The sequence below is a fragment of the Lissotriton vulgaris genome, chromosome 5 (genome assembly GCF_964263255.1).
Source record: "Lissotriton vulgaris chromosome 5, aLisVul1.2, whole genome shotgun sequence".
NCBI lineage: Eukaryota > Metazoa > Chordata > Amphibia > Caudata > Salamandridae > Lissotriton > Lissotriton vulgaris.
The window spans coordinates 420,547,465-420,560,675 of NC_141693.1; the positions used below are offsets into that span (position 1 = coordinate 420,547,465).

At 46.1% G+C, this 13,211-nt stretch overlaps 1 protein-coding gene across 2 annotated transcripts in view; it reads left to right on the forward strand.

Annotated features, from left to right (window-relative positions):
- Positions 1-13,211, forward strand: part of WDFY4 (WDFY family member 4) — an 856,906-nt gene that overhangs the window by 558,486 nt on the left and 285,209 nt on the right. The gene's annotated exons all lie outside the window — the stretch shown is intronic.

The window sequence follows — 13,211 nt, forward strand, 5'->3', positions numbered from 1 at the left end:
GTGTTTTATATTTGACTTTTCCAGTGGCGGACCCTCTGCTATGGCGGAGGAGCATCGCCCCACTGCTTTCGAGCACTGGAAAGCAAATATAAAAGGATAATAATTTTAAGTTATTATCATGTTATGTTTCCTTTGCGGGCGGGTGGGCAGGGCTGCTCTGATCATGGAGCAGGGCAGGGGAGGAATGGTATGCCCAATCCCAAGTGTGCATTGACTGTTTGGTCGGCCCTCATGTGCCGCCCAAACCTGTCATGCACACTTCCCCTTTTCCATGCAGGCTACATTACACCTTGCATCAAGAAAATGGCCTCCCCTACAGGCCCTGGCTGAGCGCTGTGTCACGGCGCTCAGACCAACCACAACTCTGCAAGGAGCGTTGTAATTGACTTAGGGCAGGGAACCAAGCTGCCTGCTTCCTGTTCCTGAAGTCAGAAACCATCGGTTGGCTTCATCGTTGCTGTAATGTCCTTGCCTCTCAGTGGTCAGTGAGTGCAGGTTTCAGTTTCTCTTCGTGTGCTTGTCGCATCCGTGATGTGGTGAGCAAAAGAATGATAGATTTAACCCAGATCCTTGTGACTGGGGGTGAATGTTTGCATTCCATTCATCAACTGTTTCTTTGGCATATGTCGCATCTGTGGAGCATAGATCAAGTACAGCTTTAAGTCAGTGGCAAGTGTCCTTTCACTGGTTGTCCTCTTCCAAAGGTACTTTTTTTATTTAAGCTGTAGCACTCCATAAGAGTCCATGTTATTTGCAGGCCAACTCCCCTCCTCCAACCATCTTCCTCTGCATCGTTGCTCACCTCCTGCGTTATTGACCTGTTATTGCTTGTCCTATACCCCTCATACATTGTTAGTTAACCCATATACCCCCTGCCCCATACTGTTACTTGCCTGGTCCCCCTCCCGTCATTGTTGCCTGCTTACCTCGCCACAACAACTGCCACCCACGTTGTTGATTGAGCTGTGCCATCAGCCCCACCCGTTTGTTGCTGCCCATTCCTCTCTATACCCCTCCTCCGTTGTTGCTTGCCATGTCCTCAAACCCCCTTCCCCCGCTTGTCGCTTGCCTCTTCCGCTACCCCCAATACGTGCTGGCTGAATCATAACACTTTTTTAAAGCATTGGCAAAGCCATTATGTCTTGCATATGCTATACAGCATGGTTGATAGGAAAAACAAAAATTGTGCTATGTTACTTCCAGCGTTGACTGTCATAGCTCTTTTTTCTTACGTTCAGCCATGCGGCACAGCTGCTGCACTGCTGTAGAACATGCCTAAAAACATGACAAAGCTAATAGATCTTGCATAGGCGAATCCTATTGGCTTCACCCTTACTTATTCGTTGTTATCTTTACCTTCTTCCTTCCTTCTCTTTATGTCTTTCCCTCTCTCTTGGTCAAAGTCTGATGATGAGTTCCAAGTCCCCAAAACTGAGTGCAGATATCCATCACCTGCAACCACCGGCACAGATTAGGCACTGATTTCCTATTGAGTATTAATGGGACTTCCTAATGGAGAGCACAAACTTTTTATGAATCCTGTGTGAGCTCCATTGGGGGAACTGTCTACACAGTGTTAACTCTCGTCCAAAGGTCTGCCCCTAGCCAGCACTAAATGGCATCACTTTCTCAGAAAACCATAGTTTATTTGATCATTTCTGCTCCTGTGGACAACACAGTTTAGAAGTCAATATGTCATTCTCTGTGGAATACATGATTTTTCTTCTTCTGTTGTTGGTACTCATAGTCCTTGTACAGATGTACATTGAAGTTCATTTCATAGTGTTAGGTTTCATCAGTCTAATACATTTGTGCTCCGTTTAACAGCAAACATGTTTCACTTTCTTTTGGCACTCAACCCTAGGGCTTCGCAAGGTTTAGGAGATTGTGGTAAATACTATTCTTGTCCTTGGTTCCTTATGATGTAGTCCGATTAGGTGGTAGCGTATCACACTCAGATATCAAGATGTGGTTTGTTAGTAAAAAGCCTTTGCGACACTCCGTCCGCATTGTGTATGTTCACCATGCAGTCACTACGCAACTCTCTTGCACTTGTTTGTGGATATCTCTTGGGCATCCCGCTGTCAGACTCCACTATCGCAGTATGTACAAAGGGTATTTGTATGGGGCCCTAGATTTTGAGATTAAAAGGTCTCCCTTGGGATTAAGAGCTCATCAAACTCAAAAAACATATAATTCTGGGGAAATGAGGGACAAAAGATATAAATTGCATGAATTGAATAATTGCCCATGTGATTATGGACTTTGCTCCTAATTTAGAGTGTGACATGATACTCCATCACAAATGTGACGGGTATCCCATCGAACCTTATTGCAGGTGCATTTTATCCTCTGGTACTTGAAATAAGGTGTAGGGTTTATCAATTAGGTTTGTTGTGATGAGTAACCGGTCTGTCAAACTGTAAGTCAGGCCCTGTGTTTCTTACACCTCCTAACAGTATTAACGAAGAGACTGAATATGTTCTTAACAGGATAAATATGTATCCTTCAAATCCTCGTTGATTCTTGTGCTAACCTTGTCAAACAGTCAAACTTTCCCTCGTGGGTGCTGTGAATGCTAAACCAGATAAGGTGTCACACTATTGATAGTCCTTCTTCCAAAGAGGAGAGTTTCCCAGATAAACCAGAAAGGACTGGGTATAGATAATGAAAAAAAGAGGGTTTCCTTTCTGTGTTTTTCAGTTAATTATTGACCATTTGGCACATAGCAGATATATCCAATCAATTATATTTGACATGACATGAAGAATTATTCAAACTCTATAGATTCCTCATTACTCTCAAATGTATTATTAGGGAATAACCTGAATGAAAGTATACAATACACAATTAAAAACAATATGCAATCAAATGCTCAGTTCATTGATGTTCAAACTCTACACATTTCTATCTTGAATTATGAGTCTTCAGTTGCAAATATTACACAAATTTGATATAAGACATGAAGAATTAATACATTTTTATACAATTCATACACATAAAAGCCTCACGCAGCACTAAAGATCTAAAGTAAGTGGAGCAGGATATGAGATAATATCGACTACGATCTTATTATACAAGAACAGAAAAGTTAAAAGCAGCGCACATCAAGTCTTCAAGTGTGTCACCGTAACCGTTCCATACACTGGAGGGAAGAGCATTCGGGCTGGACAGACCTTTTGTATTTCGTGATCCAGACAGCTGTTCAGTCCGCGTTTGTTGCTCCTGAAACTTTTACCAAAGGTGTGCATATGCCTATGTTACCTGATGAGAATTCAGCACCATGGATAAGTCCTGGGATGTTGTTTGATGCTGGAAATGTTTAATATGGTCTCCGCAGTTTGGATTCTGGGAAAGTAGTTTACTGATGATCCAGTGCTGGGACTGTTTTTGAATCCCCCTCTGTAGTTTGTGCTTCTTCTTGGCATGGCTTGTGAAGCAGCACAAAGTCCCATTCTTAATAATGGAAACGATTTTTTTTTTAATATCTCAGTTCCAGCGGATGCAAATTATAAATTGTGACCAATAAGGTCACCTAGGATCTCAAAGGTGCGGTTCACTGCTGCCTGCCAGAACCAATATTGTGAGATCTACCAAACGTAGCCTATATGCATGTAGCCCCCGGGAGTCAAAAGAACAAGCTAGTCCTTAGAGAGGGTTAAAGTTACCCAAAACTTAAAATGTGCTGTGCACCTCTCCTCACACAACCAACTCCAGCATCTGCCGGGTAGAACATCAGCATGGCCTCTGAAAGATTTCAACTGACTTGGTTAAGCCTTGGGAGAATGCAAAACACACAGACCATCATCATCCCAGAAGCAACACGTCACGCAGGTTCATACTTGGCGTCAGAAATTCTTCACAGTGGTAGCTCAGACAGGCAGCATCATGGGACAGGAGCGGCAAACTGTTCAGGAGCAACATTCAAAGTTTAGGTTCTCAACCAATCTCAGGAAAGAAGCGATTTGCAGGATTTCTGTTGGATTGAACCGCTGAGGCTGATGAGAGCTGGAACAAGATATGTTTCTACCTTTCAAGGCCAATATGAGAAAACTCTTCACTGCCTGGTGTTGCTGCATCAACAGGACACATTTCATGATTCCTATTGCATCTTCTAGAGAGGACTGGCTGAGCGGGTACATGTGCATGCCACCAAGCAGTGTGTGTTGTTAATAGGGGTTCCACAGGTTTGTTTACATTGCATTATCTAATCATAAACATGTACTTATTTTACAATGTCTTGAGATCGGATGGGCTGTATTTCAGGATGTGTTGATGGTGAAATGACCAGGGCTACCTTGATGTGAGGGATTGGTCTGTATCGTATTATAGTGTGCGCTAATGATCACTTTGTGTGTTCTTTATTATTGGCTGCACTAGATTGCATTGAATGTTGTTGCTTGGTTGGTTTGGAATTATTTGCGTGCTGGAGATGGGTTGATCTGGATCGCATGTGGATTGAATTGCATTGTTAATCTGAGTTCAGATAATCTACCTGGATTGCGGTGTGTTCTGAAGATTGCTGGTTCTACAGGATGGCCTTGATTCCAATGTACGCTGAGGGAGGACACCTCCTGTTTCTGGCTCCTCGTCTGGTTATAACCCCAGGATCAGTGCTTTAAATGGGCCGGTACTGCCTGGTACGGAGTACCGGCACCTTTTTACTTTGAGAGGGAGAGTACCAGCACTTCTCAAGAGAGACGCAATACTTTCAATTGGAGAGTACCAGCACTTCTCCGAAACAAGCAGGTGCTCTGGTACAGAGTACCTGCACTTCTACTTTCCCATTTCAAGCACTGACCAGGCTAGACATGCTAGGCCAGCCTGTCCACCACGGCTATTTGAACCACTGAAATCCATTTATATGGACGTCGATAAAAATGGCTGGCAGTGGGCCAACAGAACCTATAAACAGAGGGGTTTACAAGCCCAAGGAGGCCAGCAAGACATATCTATCTGCCCGCTGACCTTTTGAAGCACTTGACTGTCATGGTTCCCCAGTTCATCTGATGACCCACAGCAGAGCCGGCCAATGGCAATCTCTCCCCAAGTTTCCAAGACAGTCCATTCCGCGCCTCTTCCGGGTGTCTGTCTGGGAGGGCTCATTTATCACGCGGCCGTCGAGCTGTCAGCGCTGACATGATCAGGAATAACAGCGCATGAGTAATGCCCCCTCGCATCCCGGCTCCTGTAATTAGTGCCTCTTCCTCGCAGAAGCAGGACAGGAGAAGCAAAGACATCAATTTCATGCACTCCTGCCTGAGTAATGTTTCCGAGCTGCCTTTCCAGATGGTAACCCCTTCACTGGAGGAGCTAATGATCCGGGCTTATTTAGGGAAAAGCCAATAACGCAGTCTTTAACCTTCAGCAGCCAAATACATGTTGTTCCGGGCGCTCCGTGGGACGAATTAATGAAAATCAATTACACTGCTCACTGAGGCGTCGTCGGCTGTAATAATCTGAATTAATTAAAAAAAATAATTAAGCAGACCCTAGGGCGAAGACTGTGTTTTGTATTATGACATCACTGTGGAGGTGTGAGGATTTAGGGAGACGGGATGCGGGGATGGAGGAAAGGTAGACAGTGTGCTGGAGGGCAGGCCTGGTGCATCATGGGAAGAGCGCCGGGTGGGTGGAAGAGCTAGGATGATAAACAAGCTTTGGCAAAGCCAATAGGTCTCGCCTATGCTTTGTCAATGTCTTTTAGCCATGCTGTATAGCTTCATGGCTGCTCTGCGCATAGCTAAAAGTTTGTGAAAAAGCACTGACCGGGTCATAGCTCTTTTTCTTCTCAGGTGCGGCTTCTCCATAATTGCAGAGGAGCTTCGCCCTACTCGTCAGAGTCAGTCACAGAAAATAATAAAATGATAATAAAACAATATGATTTTATTTTTCCGTGACTGGCTGTGGTTTAGGCATACATGTAGGGCCGGGACAGGGAGGAGTGGAGGACACTAAGAAGTGCGCATGTCCGTTTGGCCGGCTGTCTTAGGCCTGCCAAGCATGGATGCACGCTTCTATTTCTCCAACCCAGCCGTGTTGCACAGCCAGGTCCAAGAAAAGCCACAGGCTCCCGGCACTGTCTGAGCGACAGACCCGTCCGCTCAGACCAATCCTGGTGCTGTTCCATAGCATGACAGCATTGTCTATATTGGGTTGGGAGCCTGTGCTTTCCCAGAGACTGGTGGGAGAGAAGCATTGAGACGGGCATTGGAGGCAGCGGCAGCAAAAGGTATGATTTTTAACTTAGATTTTCTTCTAAATTCCCTGTTCCACCCCCCGCCCAACCCCCGTCCCCCACTCGTCCGCCACCCCCACTTTCATTTTATGGCGGCTACTACTGTTTTTTCATATTGCATGTTGGCAACACGACAACAGGAGAAAGGGTGGAAGGGAACGGGCAACGTGGACAACAAGAGGAAGGGTGGCAGGAAATAGGACGGTCATAATAGCGATTTTTTTTTCTTATGGCGGGTGGGGCACAAGGTTAAAAGGTGGGAGGTGTTAAAAAATACATAGACTGCAGGGTGTGGGGGGCTTTAAAACAACATGGACAGGGCAGGGAGGGGGATTAAAAGCAACAAGGACTTGGGGGAGGAAGGGGGTTAAAAGCAGCACAGGCATGGGGAAAGGGTGGGGTTAAAACCAAGAAGGACAACAGGGGAAGGAAAGTGTTCAAAGCAACAAGGACAACAGGGGAGGGGGTTAAAAGCCACACAACAGTGGTCGGCAAACAGTTTGTTCACAGCAACGTGGACAGCCTGGGGGAGAGGGTTCAAATCAAGCAACTTAGACCACTGGGGGGGCATAATCGGTTTAAAGCAGGTAACATTGTCAAGTTGGGGGCGGGATTGGTTTAAAACAAGCAACGTGGAAACCGGCAGTGGGGGTTGTTTAAAGCAAGCAACGAGGACAATTGGGGACGCAAAGGTTTTAAAGTAGGTAACATGGACAAGGGTGGCTGAAGGAATTTAAAGCAAGCAACATGGACAAGGGGGGTGAATGGGGTTTAAAGCAAGCAACACGGACAATCGGGGTGGGAGAGAAGAAGCAACACGGACATGGGGTTGTGGGAGGTAAGAAGCAGCACATACAGTGGTGGTGGGAGGGAAGAAGCAACAGGACATGAAGAAAAAAGAAAAACAGTACTTCAATCACAGCGCAAGTAGCGGAAGAATACTGATCAAGGTATATCAATCAGTATTTGGTCCTTGCTTCACACAAAAGAGCAGGAAGTGGAGCCAGCACGTGCTGGCCAATTAGGAGGCAGCAAAGAAGAGTGACAATTTAGTCAACGGGTGGCTCCAAGATTGGGGGATGGTAAGCAATTGTATGGTGCTCTATAAAATATTTTTCAAGCAACAGCGTACTCGTGCTATCTTAGGCGTGTCCTACAAAACACTATATGCATTAAAGCAGGAAGTGAGCTACGAGATCTGTGTCAAAATAAGAAGATTCCAGTATTCGAGCCTATGTGGATTCGAGGAAGAGGTCTTTGCTATTGTACTCTATATGTATTCTAGGGGGAGATCACAGCACCAGTGCTAGAGTTCTGTAGTTATACCAAGTGGAGGTTCTTGTACCGCAGGCTCCAGTATTAGGGGTCATACACTTATTCCAAGTGCAGGCTCTAGTGCTAGATACCTTTCATTTACTCTAAATGGAGTCTTTAGTGTTCTATTCTGTAGTTTTTCCAGGTGAAGATTTCGTAACCATAAGCCGGGGAGGCATCTAGTCTGGATCCCGTCTCCCTCCAACTCAACTTAGTCAATGACATCATAACATCTCAAAATTGGATATATATCACTGGTGGTATTTATGGGGAAAAAACAGTTAGTTACCAAAAACAATACATTGTTCTCACATTATTACCATATTAAAAATGTATTACTTCCTAATCTAGACAAACACCACACTGTACTATTTACATCAAAAGCAGGCCAGCTGATTGCACATTCATTTCTCAAAGCGCATCAGCCCCATTTCTATTCCATCCTTCTTTGCAGGAGGAACCGCCTGCATCTTGCGGGAAGATACCAGAACTCTCCTCCACTGGACATTCGTTATGGCTCTGCCCTCAGGCCCCAAACCACCATGTTATAGGCCACTAACCCTAGCAGAGTGACCAACAGCTAAAGCCCCATCCACTACACAACTACCTGAAGCCTCAAAACCTTAATTCCTATCCTAGCGGTATAACTATCACAGAATGAAAATGTAGGGTGGCAACCTTAGTGCTATCGGAAGATGATTATGGAGAAAAGCTCTTATTGGACTGACTGTGCTATGGTCTGCTTCACTGCTCTACAGTCTGAAATCACCATATCCCCAATCTCCTATGCGTAGGGTTGGGAGGGTGGGAATTTGTGCAGGTGGTGACAAGGGCCAGAAGGAAAAGAATGAGGCCAAGACAGCCTCTGCCTTAAAAAGAGATCACCTGCCCGCTATACAGACCCATCTGTGACGTCACCGCTCTCAAACTGGCCTTCCTGCTTAACTCCTCTGGAGCTGAAATGAAGTGAAACCCGCAACTCGTGTTGACTTCTGCACAACTGCCCGGGCTGGCCAAAGAGTCCTAGAAGTGGTCTGGTATCTCAAAGGCCCTGTGGTATTATGGGTTAAATTTTCCAGGGCAGGGCTCGAGGTCCTTTGACTCCTCTAAGTAGACGTCTCCTCCCTGGAGACCTGTGTTTAATCTAAGTGGAAGCTTCACGACCAGAGGCACGGTGGATATTCTATGTGGCGGCTCCAGTGACGGAGGCTCTGTAGTTAGTCTGTGTTGAGGATCCAGTGATGAAGGCCCCGTAGCTATTCTAAGTGGAAGCTCTGTTGCTAAAATAAAACTATTTACCTTGCGCTCGCTGCATCGCCATCTCAGCGATGCAGCGAGCATGAGTAAATAGTTGTACTTATTTATTTACTTACTTTACTCGTGGACGTTGTATGTCCGACTCCCCTACCCCCTCGACCTGCCCCTCCCCCACCCTACCCCACCGCCCGCAGCACTCCCACTGCGAGCCGCTACTGGTTGCTAGAGGCCCTAATGTATTCTACAAAGAGGCTTCAGTGCTAGAGATCTGGTAGTTATTCAAAGTGGAGACTTCTGTGAAAGAGGCCCTTTAGTTCCAAGTGCAATCCCCATTGCTAGAGGCCTTGTGGTAGTGATCAGTGAAGTTTTTCTTGCCGGATGTTGTCTACTGAGAAGTTCAGTCTCCTCTGATGAAGGCCCAGTAGCTATTTAACCAGGTTATCTTTTTTCCATGTGGCCTCCCCAGTGCTGCAGTCCTTGGAATTATTCTAAGTGTTCTAGGTGGAGGTTTCAGTGACCGGCCCCAATAATATTCCTGTGTGGAGGCCCTATTGCTGGACCCTTTGTTATTCTAATATGCCACTGATGTAGGTGTGTGCGTGTTTTAAAAGTAGCCTCCAGTGTTGGAGGCTCTGCTCTTAATCTCAGTCGAGGCCCCTGTTTTGCAGTTACACCTCTTCTTCTGAGGGGAGACGTTGGTCTTCGATGAGATGCTGCTGTTTGGCTGGTTCCCATGTTGGTGCCCTTTAGCGGCTCTCAGTGGGCTTTACTTTGTCCTCTAGACCTCTACTTTTCATGCCGTAGCGGGGGAACTATGGAATTAAACCACCTCCAACCACCCGCCACCCCCCACACACACACCACACAAGCTACACAATTTGAACCAACCTTAATTAGGCTCAGGAAAAAATTTGAAAGCTGGGATTTTTACTCATGAATAAATACTTACTCCTATGGTCCAGACCCAATCACGGTCTGTTCCGTTGCTGCATCTGCAATCTTCCATCGGCTGCTGGAAGGAGGAACATAGTATTTTTAGAACTAATTCATGCGTCTTAGTTATAGCTCCAAGAGACTCCTAGCGGTTTGTAGTGTAGCTCAGTGGCGTAGCTAGGTGGGTGCAGGGAGCGTTTTAGGGACACTGGCCTCCCCCATCACCTCCGTCTCGGGCGGCAACAGCAACCCCCCCAGCTCCTCAATGCATTTGCGTGGAGGGGGCAACAAATGGCGGTAAAACTCGCCAGCACCCCATTCCCCACCACACACCCCACCGCTCTTCACTGCGGCCGCCTTGGGGCGGCAAACTCAGAGACCACCACGTGCGCCCGCAGTGTTATCTACGCCACTGGTGTAACCCTTTACAAATGGTAATACTACTACTACTACTAGTACTACTACTAATAATAATAATATTAATAATAATAATAATATGAATCCATACACATATTATTAGGGCTATTGTAATGTTTTTGCTCTTATTTGTATTCTTTTTCATGCTGTTACATGAAGCCAGTTCATCAACCCGCGTTTACATGTTCTTTCTCTGCATTAGTATAGTGCTAAAACACTGGACAAGGGCTTCCAAGCGCGTGGTAGCTTCAAACAGAAACTGGAACTCTGTGGCTGCTCCAACAGCTTTATCCCCGTATTAGAAGGATAATTAACATTGCTAATTATCTCATTAAGCTCATTAAGTGACTACCAACAGCGGCCCCTGGAGCTGACACGTGTTCTGCTGTCAGACAGGCTTTGATTCCAAGGAAACAATTAAAATGTAAATCAGGGAGTGTGGCGGGTCTGCGATCAGCCGTCCCCGCTGCAGCGTCGCCTCGCGGAGGACACACAGGGCCCGCCTCTGGGCGGCGGGGAGCCGCTGCGCGAGGAAGCAGGGCTAGGATGGAGGGAGTTGGGCTCAGCACTGGAACCTCAAACTCATAGTTCAGGAACCCAGGGATCAGCTAGCAGGAACCAGGCTCACACTCAGGAGCGTAGCCATCAATAGTGCAGGTAGTGCAGTGGCACCAGGACCATGGGCCAGAGGGGTCCACTACCAGGGCAGGTTTTTGCGCTGGTGGCAACTGGTGCAACAATCACATTTGGCGCCCCCACATCCCATGACCGCCTCCTCGGATTCTCTCACTACCACCGGGTAAAAGTACCCCTCATCTCTCCAATCATAAGTTATTGCTAAACATAGCACCTCCCCTGAGGTAAGTGCCCCTTCCATAGGTCAGCGCCCAGTGCGGCCGCACCAGTCTCACTGTCTTAAAGCCGGCCCTGATCGGGCTGGTCTAAAGGGTAATCTGTGCCCGATGGGCTGGTTAGACAGGTCAGAGTGGTTTGTGGTCCTATATTATGGTTCATGCTGGAAGGTGTGGACGGATGCTGTGTCTCGGGCTCTGGTGAAAGGACAAATTGAGATAGAAAGGAAGAATAACTGAACATTTTTTGGAGAAGTACTGGATTAATAAACAAAAGAAAAAAGAGATAAGTGACACTAACCCAAGAAAAACATTAGAAGAAAGGGTGATTACCATACTAAAGGAGGAAATACTTGGAAGAGAGTGAACAACTAGAGAAAATTAAAAGAAATAAAAACCGCGTCTAACCCGTACCTAAATTAAGCTGTAAAAACCAAAAGAATACACAATCGAGAAAAGAATAAGGAAAACTTTAAACAGATCTCCTGGTTGTGAAAACATAAAGGCGCGTAACTAAAAGGAATACTCCTGGGTGTAGAGATTCCTATGCAATACTCTGGCGGGTCCTGAAGAAGGTGGTTCCTAATATCGTTTATCCCTCCGAAACGCGTTGACCAAGTCTATTACTGAATCCTACGGAATGTAGTGAACTTATTGTGATCAATAGAAAAACAACTGAAACGTGTTAACTCGTACAGATGGAGTGTATTGTGTGAAGAGTGTGTATGTAGTATGTATGTATGATGTTGGTTGCATGTTTTCTCTACCCAGGTGTGTATGTAATTCAGTAGAGGTTTTTTGTATAAATAATTTTTGCAATATTGTAATTTTATGATACAACTGTGTTTGTTTTGGAGGAAAAAAAAATCCATAAAAGAAAGCAGTGGAAAACAGAAAAAAAGTTAAAAAGAGTTATAAATGACTACATAAAGATGAATACATAAAGTGAAAAAAGAAAGTGAAAGAAACAATTGGTTTTTGGTATTTGTTAGTGCCCATTGTGGAATCTGTAAAATGGATCCTTAAAATAAATGGGTTGTGAGGGAGAGTTCTTATAGTTTTGATTCATGCTGTCTTCCACACCTTGAAAATCACTTATGCAGTGTGTCTTTGCAAGTTTGCAAATAGGGACCACCATTTTAGCTATTTTAATTTACTGATGTGGGCCACTTTTATTTTGGTGCCCGGGCCTATTTTCTAACGCAGTTCGGCCCAGTCGACTGCTGAGTCCCAAATGTAGCAATTTTTTACTACCAAAGCATGGACAGAGGACCTATTTTCCCAGGGAACCTTTGCGTCACTGCTCACTGATATGATGATGAAAGAAGTTGATGCTCACTGCAGGAACTGGGAGTTCACACCTACGGAGGACATGATGCACACTGCAGGATACAAGACCACACTACTGAAATCTTGAGAATCCCTCCATGGACCCTCAGCAGCCCAGCAAGTTTGCCTGGGGCCCTAATGTAAGATAGGAACATGGGCCCCTTGCTTCCTGGTTAGGTAGTAGGGCAGTCATAATTACAATGCAGAGATCCTCTCAGACCTCTGGTTCTGGCAGCTCCTCCACTAAGGCGGAAAGCGTCGCCCCACTGCTGCTGTGCAGCAGTAGAAGATAGGAAACGAAAAAAGATAACGCAATGTTATTATCATTTTATTCTTCCTTAATGCAGCAGGATGGGGGCGGGGCTGCTCTGCTGACAGGGCAGAGGAGGAGTGGTGGGCCCACTAAACTACGCATGATGCTTTGACTGGCCCTCTCAGGCCGGCCAAACAGTCAGCGCACTTTAGCATGTTCTCCATGCAGGCTGCATTACAGCCTGTGTGGAGAACATGCCCAGGCCCCCCAGTCTCTGTCTGAGCACCGAACCACGGCGCTCAGACCAATCACAGCGCTGCAGTGCAGCGTTGTGATTGGTTTAGGGAAGCCTTGCTGCTTCCTGTTCGGCGCAGGAGAGACAACGTGGGACAGAGCGGCGAGGAGGTAAGTGAATTTTTCTTAATTTTACAATTATACTTCCTTACCCGATTGGCCCCCCCGCCCCACCACCCAAGATCCGTGCTGGCCGCCTCTGAGTCTGAACCTGCTCCACAAGAGATAACTTCACCCCTGGGCACACACTTCACGAACATAGGGAACTTATTGGGGGCATTCGGTCCACAGCGCAGAATCTTATGCTTTGCCGCAGGAGGTTGAG